Genomic DNA, 12,953 nt, shown 5'->3' with positions numbered 1-12,953 from the left:
CAACACACTCAACACCCCTACAGTCACTCCACAACACACTCAACACCCCTACAGTCACTCCACAACACACTCAACACTCCAACAGTCACTCCACAACACACTCAACACTCCCACAGTCACTCCACAACACACTCAACACTCCAACAGTCACTCCACAACACACTCAACACTCCAACAGTCACTCCACAACACACTCAACACTCCAACAGTCACTCCACAACACACTCAACACTCCAACAGTCACTCCACAACACACTCAACACTCCCACAGTCACTCCACAACACACTCAACACTCCAACAGTCACTCCACAACACACTCAACACCCCTACAGTCACTCCACAACACACTCAACACTCCCACAGTCACTCCACAACACACTCAACACCCCTACAGTCACTCCACAACACACTCAACACTCCAACAGTCACTCCACAACACACTCAACACCCCTACAGTCACTCCACAACACACTCAACACCCCTACAGTCACTCCACAACACATTCAACACTCCAACAGTCACTCCACAACACACTCAACACCCCTACAGTCACTCCACAACACACTCAACACTCCCACAGTCACTCCACAACACACTCAACACCCCTACAGTCACTCCACAACACACTCAACACTCCAACAGTCACTCCACAACACACTCAACACCCCTACAGTCACTCCACAACACACTCAACACCCCTACAGTCACTCCACAACACACTCAACACTCCTACAGTCACTCCACAACACACTCGACACTCCCACAGTCACTCCACAACACACTCAACACTCCAACAGTCACTCCACAACACACTCAACACTCCAACAGTCACTCCACAACACACTCAACACTCCAACAGTCACTCCACAACAGTCAACACTCCTACAGTCACTCCACAACACACTCAACACTCCAACAGTCACTCCACAACACACTCAACACTCCTACAATCACTCGACAACACACTCAACACCCCTACAGTCACTCCACAACACACTCAACACTCCTACAATCACTCGACAACACACTCAACACCCCTACAGTCACTCCACAACACACTCAACACCCCTACAGTCACTCCACAACACACTCAACACCCCTACAGTCACTCCACAACACACTCAACACTCCCACAGTCACTCCACAACACACTCAACACTCCTACAGTCACTCCACAACACACTCAACACTCCAACAGTCACTCCACAACACACTCAACACCCCTACAGTCACTCCACAACACACTCAACACTCCAACAGTCACTCCACAACACACTCAACACTCAAACAGTCACTCCACAACACACTCAACACTCCAACAGTCACTCCACAACACACTCAACACTCCTACAGTCACTCCACAACACACTCAACACTCCTACAGTCACTCAGCAACACACTTAACACCCCTACAGTCACTCCACAACACACTCAACACCCCTACAGTCACTCCACAACACACTCAACACTCCTACAGTAACCCCACAACACAATCAATACCCCTACAGTCACTCCACAACACACTCAACACCCCTACAGTCACTTCACAACACATTCAACACCCCAACAGTCACTCCACAACACACTCAACACTCCAACAGTCACTCCATTACACACTCAACACTCCTACAGTCACTCCAAAACACACTCAACACTCCTACAATCACTTCACAACACACTCAACACTCCTACAATTACTCCACAACACACTCAACACTGTTACAATCACAACACACTCAACACTCGTACAGTCACTCGACAACACACTCATACAATCACTCCACTACACACTCAACACTCGTACAATCACTGGCACAACACACTCAACACTCGTACAATCACTCCATAACACACTCAACACTCCTACAGTCACTCCACAACACACTCAACACCCCTACAGTCACTCCACAACACACTCAACACCCCTACAGTCACTCCACAACACACTCAACACTCCTACAGTCACCCCACAACACAATCAATACCCCTACAGTCATTCCACAACACACTCAACAGCCCAACAGTCACTCCACAACACACTCAACACTCCTACAGTCACTTCACAACACATTCAACACCCCAACAGTCACTCCACAACACACTCAACACTCCAACAGTCACTCCATAACACACTCAACACTCCTACAGTCACTCCACAACACACTCAACACTCCTACAATCACTTCACAACACACTCAACACTCCTACAATTACTCCACAACACACTCAACACTCTTACAATCACAACACACTCAACACTCGTACAGTCACTCGACAACACACTCATACAATCACTCCACTACACACTCAACACTCGTACAATCACTGGCACAACACACTCAACACTCATACAATCACTCCATAACACACTCAACACTCCTACAGTCACTCCACAACACACTCAACACCCCTACAGTTACTCCACAACACATTCAACACTCCTACAGTCACTCCACAACACACTCAACACTCGTACAATCACTCGCACAACACACTCAACACTCCTACAGTCACTCCACAACACACTTAACACCCCTACAGTCACTCCACAACACACTCAACACCCCTACAGTCACTCCACAACACACTCAACACTCCTACAGTCACCCCACAACACAATCAACACCCCTAGAGTCATTCCACAACACACTCAACAGCCCAACAGTCACTCCACAACACACTCAACACTCCTACAGTCACTTCACAACACATTCAACACCCCTACAGTCACTCCACAACACACTCAACAGCCCAACAGTCACTCCACAACACACTCAACACTCCTACAGTCACTTCACAACACATTCAAAACCCCTAACGTCACTCCACAACACACTCAACGCTCCTACAGTCACTCCACAACACACTCAACACTCCTACAGTCACTACACAACACACTCAACACTCCAACAGTCACTCCATAACACACTCAACACTCCTACAGTCACTCCAAAACACACTCAACACTCCTACAGTCACTCCACAACACACTCAATACTCCAACAGTCACTCCACAACACACTCAACACTCCTACAATCACTTCACAACACACTCAACACTCCTACAATTACTCCACAACACACTCAACACTCGTACAGTCACTCGACAACACACTCATACAATCACTCCACTACACACTCAACACTCGTACAATCACTGGCACAACACACTCAACACTCGTACAATCACTCCATAACACACTCAACACTCCTACAGTCACTCCACAACACACTCAACACTCCTACAGTCACTCCACAACACATTCAACACTCCTACAGTCACTCCACAACACACTCAACACTCGTACAATCACTCGCACAACACACTCAACACTCGTACAATCACTCCACAACACAATCAACACTCCTACAATCACTCCACAACACACTCAACACTCCTACAGTCACTCCACAACACACTCAACACTCCTACAGTCACTCCACAACACACTCAACACTCCAACAGTCACTCCACAACACACTCAACACTCCTACAGTCACTCCACAACACACTCAACACTCGTACAATCACTCCACAACACACTCAACACTCCTACAATCACTCCACAACACACTCAACACTCCTACAATCTCTCCACAACACACTCAACACTCGTACAGTCACTCCAAAACACACTCAACACTCGTACAGTCACTCGTACAACACACTCAACACTCCTACAGTCACTCCACAACACACTCAACACTCCTACAGTCACTCCACAACACACTCAACACCCCTACAGTCACTCCACAACACACTCAACACTCCTACAGTCACTCCACAACACACTCAACACTCCTACAGTCACTCCACAACACACTCAACACCCCTACAGTCACTCCACAACACACTCAACACCCCTACAGTCACTCCAAAACACACTCAACACCCCTACAGTCACTCCACAACACACTCAACACCCCTACAGTCACTCCACAACACACTCAACACTCCAACAGTCACTCCACAACACACTCAACACCCCTACAGTCACTCCACAACACACTCAACACTCCAACAGTCACTCCACAACACACTCAACACTCCAACAGTCACTCCACAACACACTCAACACCCCTACAGTCACTCCACAACACACTCAACACTCCTACAATCGCTCGACAACACACTCAACACCCCTACAGTCACTCCACAACACACTCAACACTCCTACAGTCACTCCACAACACACTCAACACTCCAACAGTCACTCCACAACACACTCAACACTCCTACAGTCACTCCACAACACACTCAACACCCCTACAGTCACTCCACAACACACTCAACACTCCCACAGTCACTCCACAACACACTCAACACCCCTACAGTCACTCCACAACACACTCAACACTCCAACAGTCACTCCACAACACACTCAACACCCCTACAGTCACTCCACAACACACTCAACACTCCCACAGTCACTCCACAACACGCTCAACACCCCTACAGTCACTCCACAACACACTCAACACTCCAACAGTCACTCCACAACACACTCAACACCCCTACAGTCACTCCACAACACACTCAACACCCCTACAGTCACTCCACAACACACTCAACACTCCTACAGTCACTCCGCAACACACTCAACACTCCCACAGTCACTCCACAACACACTCAACACCCCTACAGTCACTCCACAACACACTCAACACTCCAACAGTCACTCCACAACACACTCAACACTCCAACAGTCACTCCACAACACACTCAACACTCCAACAGTCACTCCACAACACAGTCAACACTCCTACAGTCACTCCACAACACACTCAACACTCCAACAGTCACTCCACAACACACTCCAACAGTCACTCCACAACACACTCAACACTCCTACAGTCACTCCAAAACACACTCAACACTCCTACAGTCACTCCACAACACACTTAACACCCCTACAGTCACTCCACAACACACTCAACACCCCTACAGTCACTCCAAAACACACTCAACACCCCTACATTCACTCCACAACACACTCAACACCCCTACAGTCACTTCACAACACATTCAACACCCCAACAGTCACTCCACAACACACTCAACACTCCAACAGTCACTCCATAACACACTCAACACTCCTACAGTCACTCCACAACACACTCAACACTCCTACAATCACTTCACAACACACTCAACACTCCTACAATTACTCCACAACACACTCAACACTGTTACAATCACAACACACTCAACACTCGTACAGTCACTCGACAACACACTCATACAATCACTCCACTACACACTCAACACTCGTACAATCACTGGCACAACACACTCAACACTCGTACAATCACTCCATAACACACTCAACACTCCTACAGTCACTCCACAACACACTCAACACCCCTACAGTCACTCCACAACACATTCAACACTCCTACAGTCACTCCACAACACACTCAACACTCGTACAATCACTCGCACAACACACTCAACACTCCTACAGTCACTCCACAACACACTTAACACCCCCACAGTCACTCCACAACACACTCAACACCCCTACAGTCACTCCACAACACACTCAACACCCCTACAGTCACTCCACAACACACTCAACACTCCCACAGTCACTCCACAACACACTCAACACTCCTACAGTCACTCCACAACACACTCAACACTCCAACAGTCACTCCACAACACACTCAACACCCCTATAGTCACTCCACAACACACTCAACACTCCTACAGTCACTCCACAACACACTTAACACCCCCACAGTCACTCCACAACACACTCAACACCCCTACAGTCACTCCACAACACACTCAACACTCCTACAGTCACTCCAAAACCCACTCAACACTCCTACAGTCACTCCACAACACACTTAACACCCCTACAGTCACTCCACAACACACTCAACACCCCTACAGTCACTCCACAACACACTCAACACTCCTACAGTCACCCCACAACACAATCAATACCCCTAGAGTCATTCCACAACACACTTAACAGCCCAACAGTCACTCCACAACACACTCAACACTCCTACAGTCACTTCACAACACATTCAACACCCCAACAGTCACTCCACAACACACTCAACACTCCAACAGTCACTCCATAACACACTCAACACTCCTACAGTCACTCCACAACACACTCAACACTCCTACAATCACTTCACAACACACTCAACACTCCTACAATTACTCCACAACACACTCAACACTCTTACAATCACAACACACTCAACACTCGTACAGTCACTCGACAACACACTCATACAATCACTCCACTACACACTCAACACTCGTACAATCACTGGCACAACACACTCAACACTCGTACAATCACTCCATAACACACTCAACACTCCTACAGTCACTCCACAACACACTCAACACCCCTACAGTCACTCCACAACACATTCAACACTCCTACAGTCACTCCACAACACACTCAACACTCGTACAATCACTCGCACAACACACTCAACACTCCTACAGTCACTCCACAACACACTTAACACCCCTACAGTCACTCCACAACACACTCAACAACCGCTACAGTCACTCCACAACACACTCAACACTCCTACAGTCACCCCACAACACAATCAACACCCCTAGAGTCATTCCACAACACACTCAACAGCCCAACAGTCACTCCACAACACACTCAACACTCCTACAGTCACTTCACAACACAATCAACACCCCTACAGTCACTCCACAACATACTCAACAGCCCAACAGTCACTCCACAACACACTCAACACTCCTACAGTCACTTCACAACACATTCAACACCCCTACCGTCACTCCACAACACACTCAACACTCCTACAGTCACTCCACAACACACTCAACACTCCTACAGTCACTACACAACACACTCAACACTCCAACAGTCACTCCATAACACACTCAACACTCCTACAGTCACTCCAAAACACACTCAACACTCCTACAGTCACTCCACAACACACTCAATACTCCAACAGTCACTCCACAACACACTCAACACTCCTACAATCACTTCACAACACACTCAACACTCCTACAATTACTCCACAACACACTCAACACTCGTACAGTCACTCGACAACACACTCATACAATCACTCCACTACACACTCAACACAACACTCGTACAGTCACTCGACAACACACTCATACAATCACTCCACTACACACTCAACACTCGTACAATCACTGGCACAACACACTCAACACTCGTACAATCACTCCATAACACACTCAACACTCCTACAGTCACTCCACAACACACTCAACACTCCTACAGTCACTCCACAACACATTCAACACTCCTACAGTCACTCCACAACACACTCAACACTCGTACAATCACTCGCACAACACACTCAACACTCGTACAATCACTCCACAACACAATCAACACTCCTACAATCACTCCACAACACACTCAACACTCCTACAGTCACTCCACAACACACTCAACACTCCTACAGTCACTCCACAACACACTCAACACTCCAACAGTCACTCCACAACACACTCAACACTCCTACAGTCACTCCACAACACACTCAACACTCGTACAATCACTCCACAACACACTCAACACTCCTACAATCACTCCACAACACACTCAACACTCCTACAATCTCTCCACAACACACTCAACACTCGTACAGTCACTCCAAAACACACTCAACACTCGTACAGTCACTCGTACAACACACTCAACACTCCTACAGTCACTCCACAACACACTCAACACTCCTACAGTCACTCCACAACACACTCAACACCCCTACAGTCACTCCACAACACACTCAACACTCCTACAGTCACTCCACAACACACTCAACACTCCTACAGTCACTCCACAACACACTCAACACCCCTACAGTCACTCCACAACACACTCAACACCCCTACAGTCACTCCAAAACACACTCAACACCCCTACAGTCACTCCACAACACACTCAACACCCCTACAATCACTCCACAACACACTCAACACTCCAACAGTCACTCCACAACACACTCAACACCCCTACAGTCACTCCACAACACACTCAACACTCCAACAGTCACTCCACAACACACTCAACACTCCAACAGTCACTCCACAACACACTCAACACCCCTACAGTCACTCCACAACACACTCAACACTCCTACAATCACTCGACAACACACTCAACACCCCTACAGTCACTCCACAACACACTCAACACTCCTACAGTCACTCCACAACACACTCAACACTCCAACAGTCACTCCACAACACACTCAACACTCCTACAGTCACTCCACAACACACTCAACACCCCTACAGTCACTCCACAACACACTCAACACTCCCACAGTCACTCCACAACACACTCAACACCCCTACAGTCACTCCACAACACACTCAACACTCCAACAGTCACTCCACAACACACTCAACACCCCTACAGTCACTCCACAACACATTCAACACTCCCACAGTCACTCCACAATACGCTCAACACCCCTACAGTCACTCCACAACACACTCAACACTCCAACAGTCACTCCACAACACACTCAACACCCCTACAGTCACTCCACAACACACTCAACACCCCTACAGTCACTCCACAACACACTCAACACTCCTACAGTCACTCCGCAACACACTCAACACTCCCACAGTCACTCCACAACACACTCAACACCCCTACAGTCACTCCACAACACACTCAACACTCCAACAGTCACTCCACAACACACTCAACACTCCAACAGTCACTCCACAACACACTCAACACTCCAACAGTCACTCCACAACACAGTCAACACTCCTACAGTCACTCCACAACACACTCAACACTCCAACAGTCACTCCACAACACACTCAACACCCCTACAGTCACTCCACAACACACTCAACACCCCTACAGTCACTCCACAACACACTCAACACCCCTACAGTCACTCCACAACACACTCAACACTCCCACAGTCACTCCACAACACACTCAACACTCCTACAGTCACTCCACAACACACTCAACACTCCAACAGTCACTCCACAACACACTCAACACCCCTACAGTCACTCCACAACACACTCAACACTCTAACAGTCACTCCACAACACACTCAACACTCCTACAGTCACTCCACAACACACTCAACACTCCAACAGTCACTCCACAACAAACTCAACACTCCTACAGTCACTCCAAAATACACTCAACACTCCTACAGTCACTCCACAACACACTTAACACCCCTACAGTCACTCCACAACACACTCAACACCCCTACAGTCACTCCACAACACACTCAACACTCCTACAGTCACCCCACAACACAATCAATACCCCTAGAGTCATTCCACAACACACTCAACAGCCCAACAGTCACTCCACAACACACTCAACACTCCTACAGTCACTTCACAACACATTCAACACCCCAACAGTCACTCCACAACACACTCAACACTCCAACAGTCACTCCATAACACACTCAACACTCCTACAGTCACTCCACAACACACTCAACACTCCTACAATCACTTCACAACACACTCAACACTCCTACAATTACTCCACAACACACTCAACACTCCCACAGTCACTCCACAACACACTCAACACTCCAACAGTCACTCCACAACACACTCAACACCCCTACAGTCACTCCACAACACACTCAACACTCCCACAGTCACTCCACAACACGCTCAACACCCCTACAGTCACTCCACAACACACTCAACACTCCAACAGTCACTCCACAACACACTCAGCACCCCTACAGTCACTCCACAACACACTCAACACCCCTACAGTCACTCCACAACACACTCAACACTCCTACAGTCACTCCGCAACACACTCAACACTCCCACAGTCACTCCACAACACACTCAACACCCCTACAGTCACTCCACAACACACTCAACACTCCAACAGTCACTCCACAACACACTCAACACTCCAACAGTCACTCCACAACACACTCAACACTCCAACAGTCACTCCACAACACAGTCAACACTCCTACAGTCACTCCACAACACACTCAACACTCCAACAGTCACTCCACAACACACTCAACACCCCTACAGTCACTCCACAACACACTCAACACCCCTACAGTCACTCCACAACACACTCAACACCCCTACAGTCACTCCACAACACACTCAACACTCCCACAGTCACTCCACAACACACTCAACACTCCTACAGTCACTCCACAACACACTCAACACTCCAACAGTCACTCCACAACACACTCAACACCCCTACAGTCACTCCACAACACACTCAACACTCTAACAGTCACTCCACAACACACTCAACACTCCTACAGTCACTCCACAACACACTCAACACTCCAACAGTCACTCCACAACAAACTCAACACTCCTACAGTCACTCCAAAATACACTCAACACTCCTACAGTCACTCCACAACACACTTAACACCCCTACAGTCACTCCACAACACACTCAACACCCCTACAGTCACTCCACAACACACTCAACACTCCTACAGTCACCCCACAACACAATCAATACCCCTAGAGTCATTCCACAACACACTCAACAGCCCAACAGTCACTCCACAACACACTCAACACTCCTACAGTCACTTCACAACACATTCAACACCCCAACAGTCACTCCACAACACACTCAACACTCCAACAGTCACTCCATAACACACTCAACACTCCTACAGTCACTCCACAACACACTCAACACTCCTACAATCACTTCACAACACACTCAACACTCCTACAATTACTCCACAACACACTCAACACTCCCACAGTCACTCCACAACACACTCAACACTCCAACATTCACTCCACAACACACTCAACACCCCTACAGTCACTCCACAACACACTCAACACTCCCACAGTCACTCCACAACACGCTCAACACCCCTACAGTCACTCCACAACACACTCAACACTCCAACAGTCACTCCACAACACACTCAACACCCCTACAGTCACTCCACAACACACTCAACACCCCTACAGTCACTCCACAACACACTCAACACTCCTACAGTCACTCCGCAACACACTCAACACTCCCACAGTCACTCCACAACACACTCAACACCCCTACAGTCACTCCACAACACACTCAACACTCCAACAGTCACTCCACAACACACTCAACACTCCAACAGTCACTCCACAACACACTCAACACTCCAACAGTCACTCCACAACACAGTCAACACTCCTACAGTCACTCCACAACACACTCAACACTCCAACAGTCACTCCACAACACACTCAACACTCCATCAGTCACTCCACAACACACTCAACACCCCTATAGTCACTCCACAACACACTCAACACTCCAACAGTCACTCCACAACACACTCAACACTCCAACAGTCACTCCACAACACACTCAACACCCCTATAGTCACTCCACAACACACTCAACACTCCAACAGTCACTCCACAACACACTCAACACTCCTACAGTCACTCCACAACACACTCAACACTCCAACAGTCACTCCACAACACACTCAACACTCCTACAGTCACTCCAAAACCCACTCAACACTCCTACAGTCACTCCACAACACACTTAACACCCCTACAGTCACTCCACAACACACTCAACACCCCTACAGTCACTCCACAACACACTCAACACTCCTACAGTCACCCCACAACACAATCAATACCCCTAGAGTCATTCCACAACACACTCAACAGCCCAACAGTCACTCCACAACACACTCAACACTCCTACAGTCACTTCACAACACATTCAACACCCCAACAGTCACTCCACAACACACTCAACACTCCAACAGTCACTCCATAACACACTCAACACTCCTACAGTCACTCCACAACACACTCAACACTCCTACAATCACTTCACAACACACTCAGCACTCCTACAATTACTCCACAACACACTCAACACTCTTACAATCACAACACACTCAACACTCGTACAGTCACTCGACAACACACTCATACAATCACTCCACTACACACTCAACACTCGTACAATCACTGGCACAACACACTCAACACTCGTACAATCACTCCATAACACACTCAACACTCCTACAGTCACTCCCTAACACACTCAACACCCCTACAGTCACTCCACAACACATTCAACACTCCTACAGTCACTCCACAACACACTCAACACTCGTACAATCACTCGCACAACACACTCAACACTCCTACAGTCACTCCACAACACACTTAACACCCCTACAGTCACTCCACAACACACTCAACAACCGCTACAGTCACTCCACAACACACTCAACACTCCTACAGTCACCCCACAACACAATCAACACCCCTAGAGTCATTCCACAACACACTCAACAGCCCAACAGTCACTCCACAACACACTCAACACTCCTACAGTCACTTCACAACACATTCAACACCCCTACAGTCACTCCACAACATACTCAACAGCCCAACAGTCACTCCACAACACACTCAACACTCCTACAGTCACTTCACAACACATTCAACACCCCTACCGTCACTCCACAACACACTCAACACTCCTACAGTCACTCCACAACACACTCAACACTCCTACAGTCACTACACAACACACTCAACACTCCAACAGTCACTCCATAACACACTCAACACTCCTACAGTCACTCCAAAACACACTCAACACTCCTACAGTCACTCCACAACACACTCAATACTCCAACAGTCACTCCACAACACACTCAACACTCCTACAATCACTTCACAACACACTCAACACTCCTACAATTACTCCACAACACACTCAACACTCGTACAGTCACTCGACAACACACTCATACAATCACTCCACTACACACTCAACACTCGTACAATCACTGGCACAACACACTCAACACTCGTACAATCACTCCATAACACACTCAACACTCCTACAGTCACTCCACAACACACTCAACACTCCTACAGTCACTCCACAACACA

At 48.0% G+C, this 12,953-nt stretch overlaps 1 protein-coding gene across 1 annotated transcript in view; it reads left to right on the top strand.

Annotated features, from left to right (window-relative positions):
* Positions 1–12,953, top strand: part of LOC140369020 (neutral ceramidase-like) — a 66,841-nt gene that overhangs the window by 38,754 nt on the left and 15,134 nt on the right. The window lies entirely within an intron of this gene.

This window comes from Eucyclogobius newberryi, unplaced genomic scaffold (genome assembly GCF_026437365.1).
Source record: "Eucyclogobius newberryi isolate DKJ021-1_F unplaced genomic scaffold, fEucNew1.0.hap1 SCAF_20, whole genome shotgun sequence".
NCBI classification, from domain to species: Eukaryota; Metazoa; Chordata; class Actinopteri; order Gobiiformes; family Gobiidae; genus Eucyclogobius; species Eucyclogobius newberryi.
The sequence above is the reverse complement of the archived record's forward strand: the minus strand, read 5'-3'. Positions and strand labels throughout refer to the sequence as shown.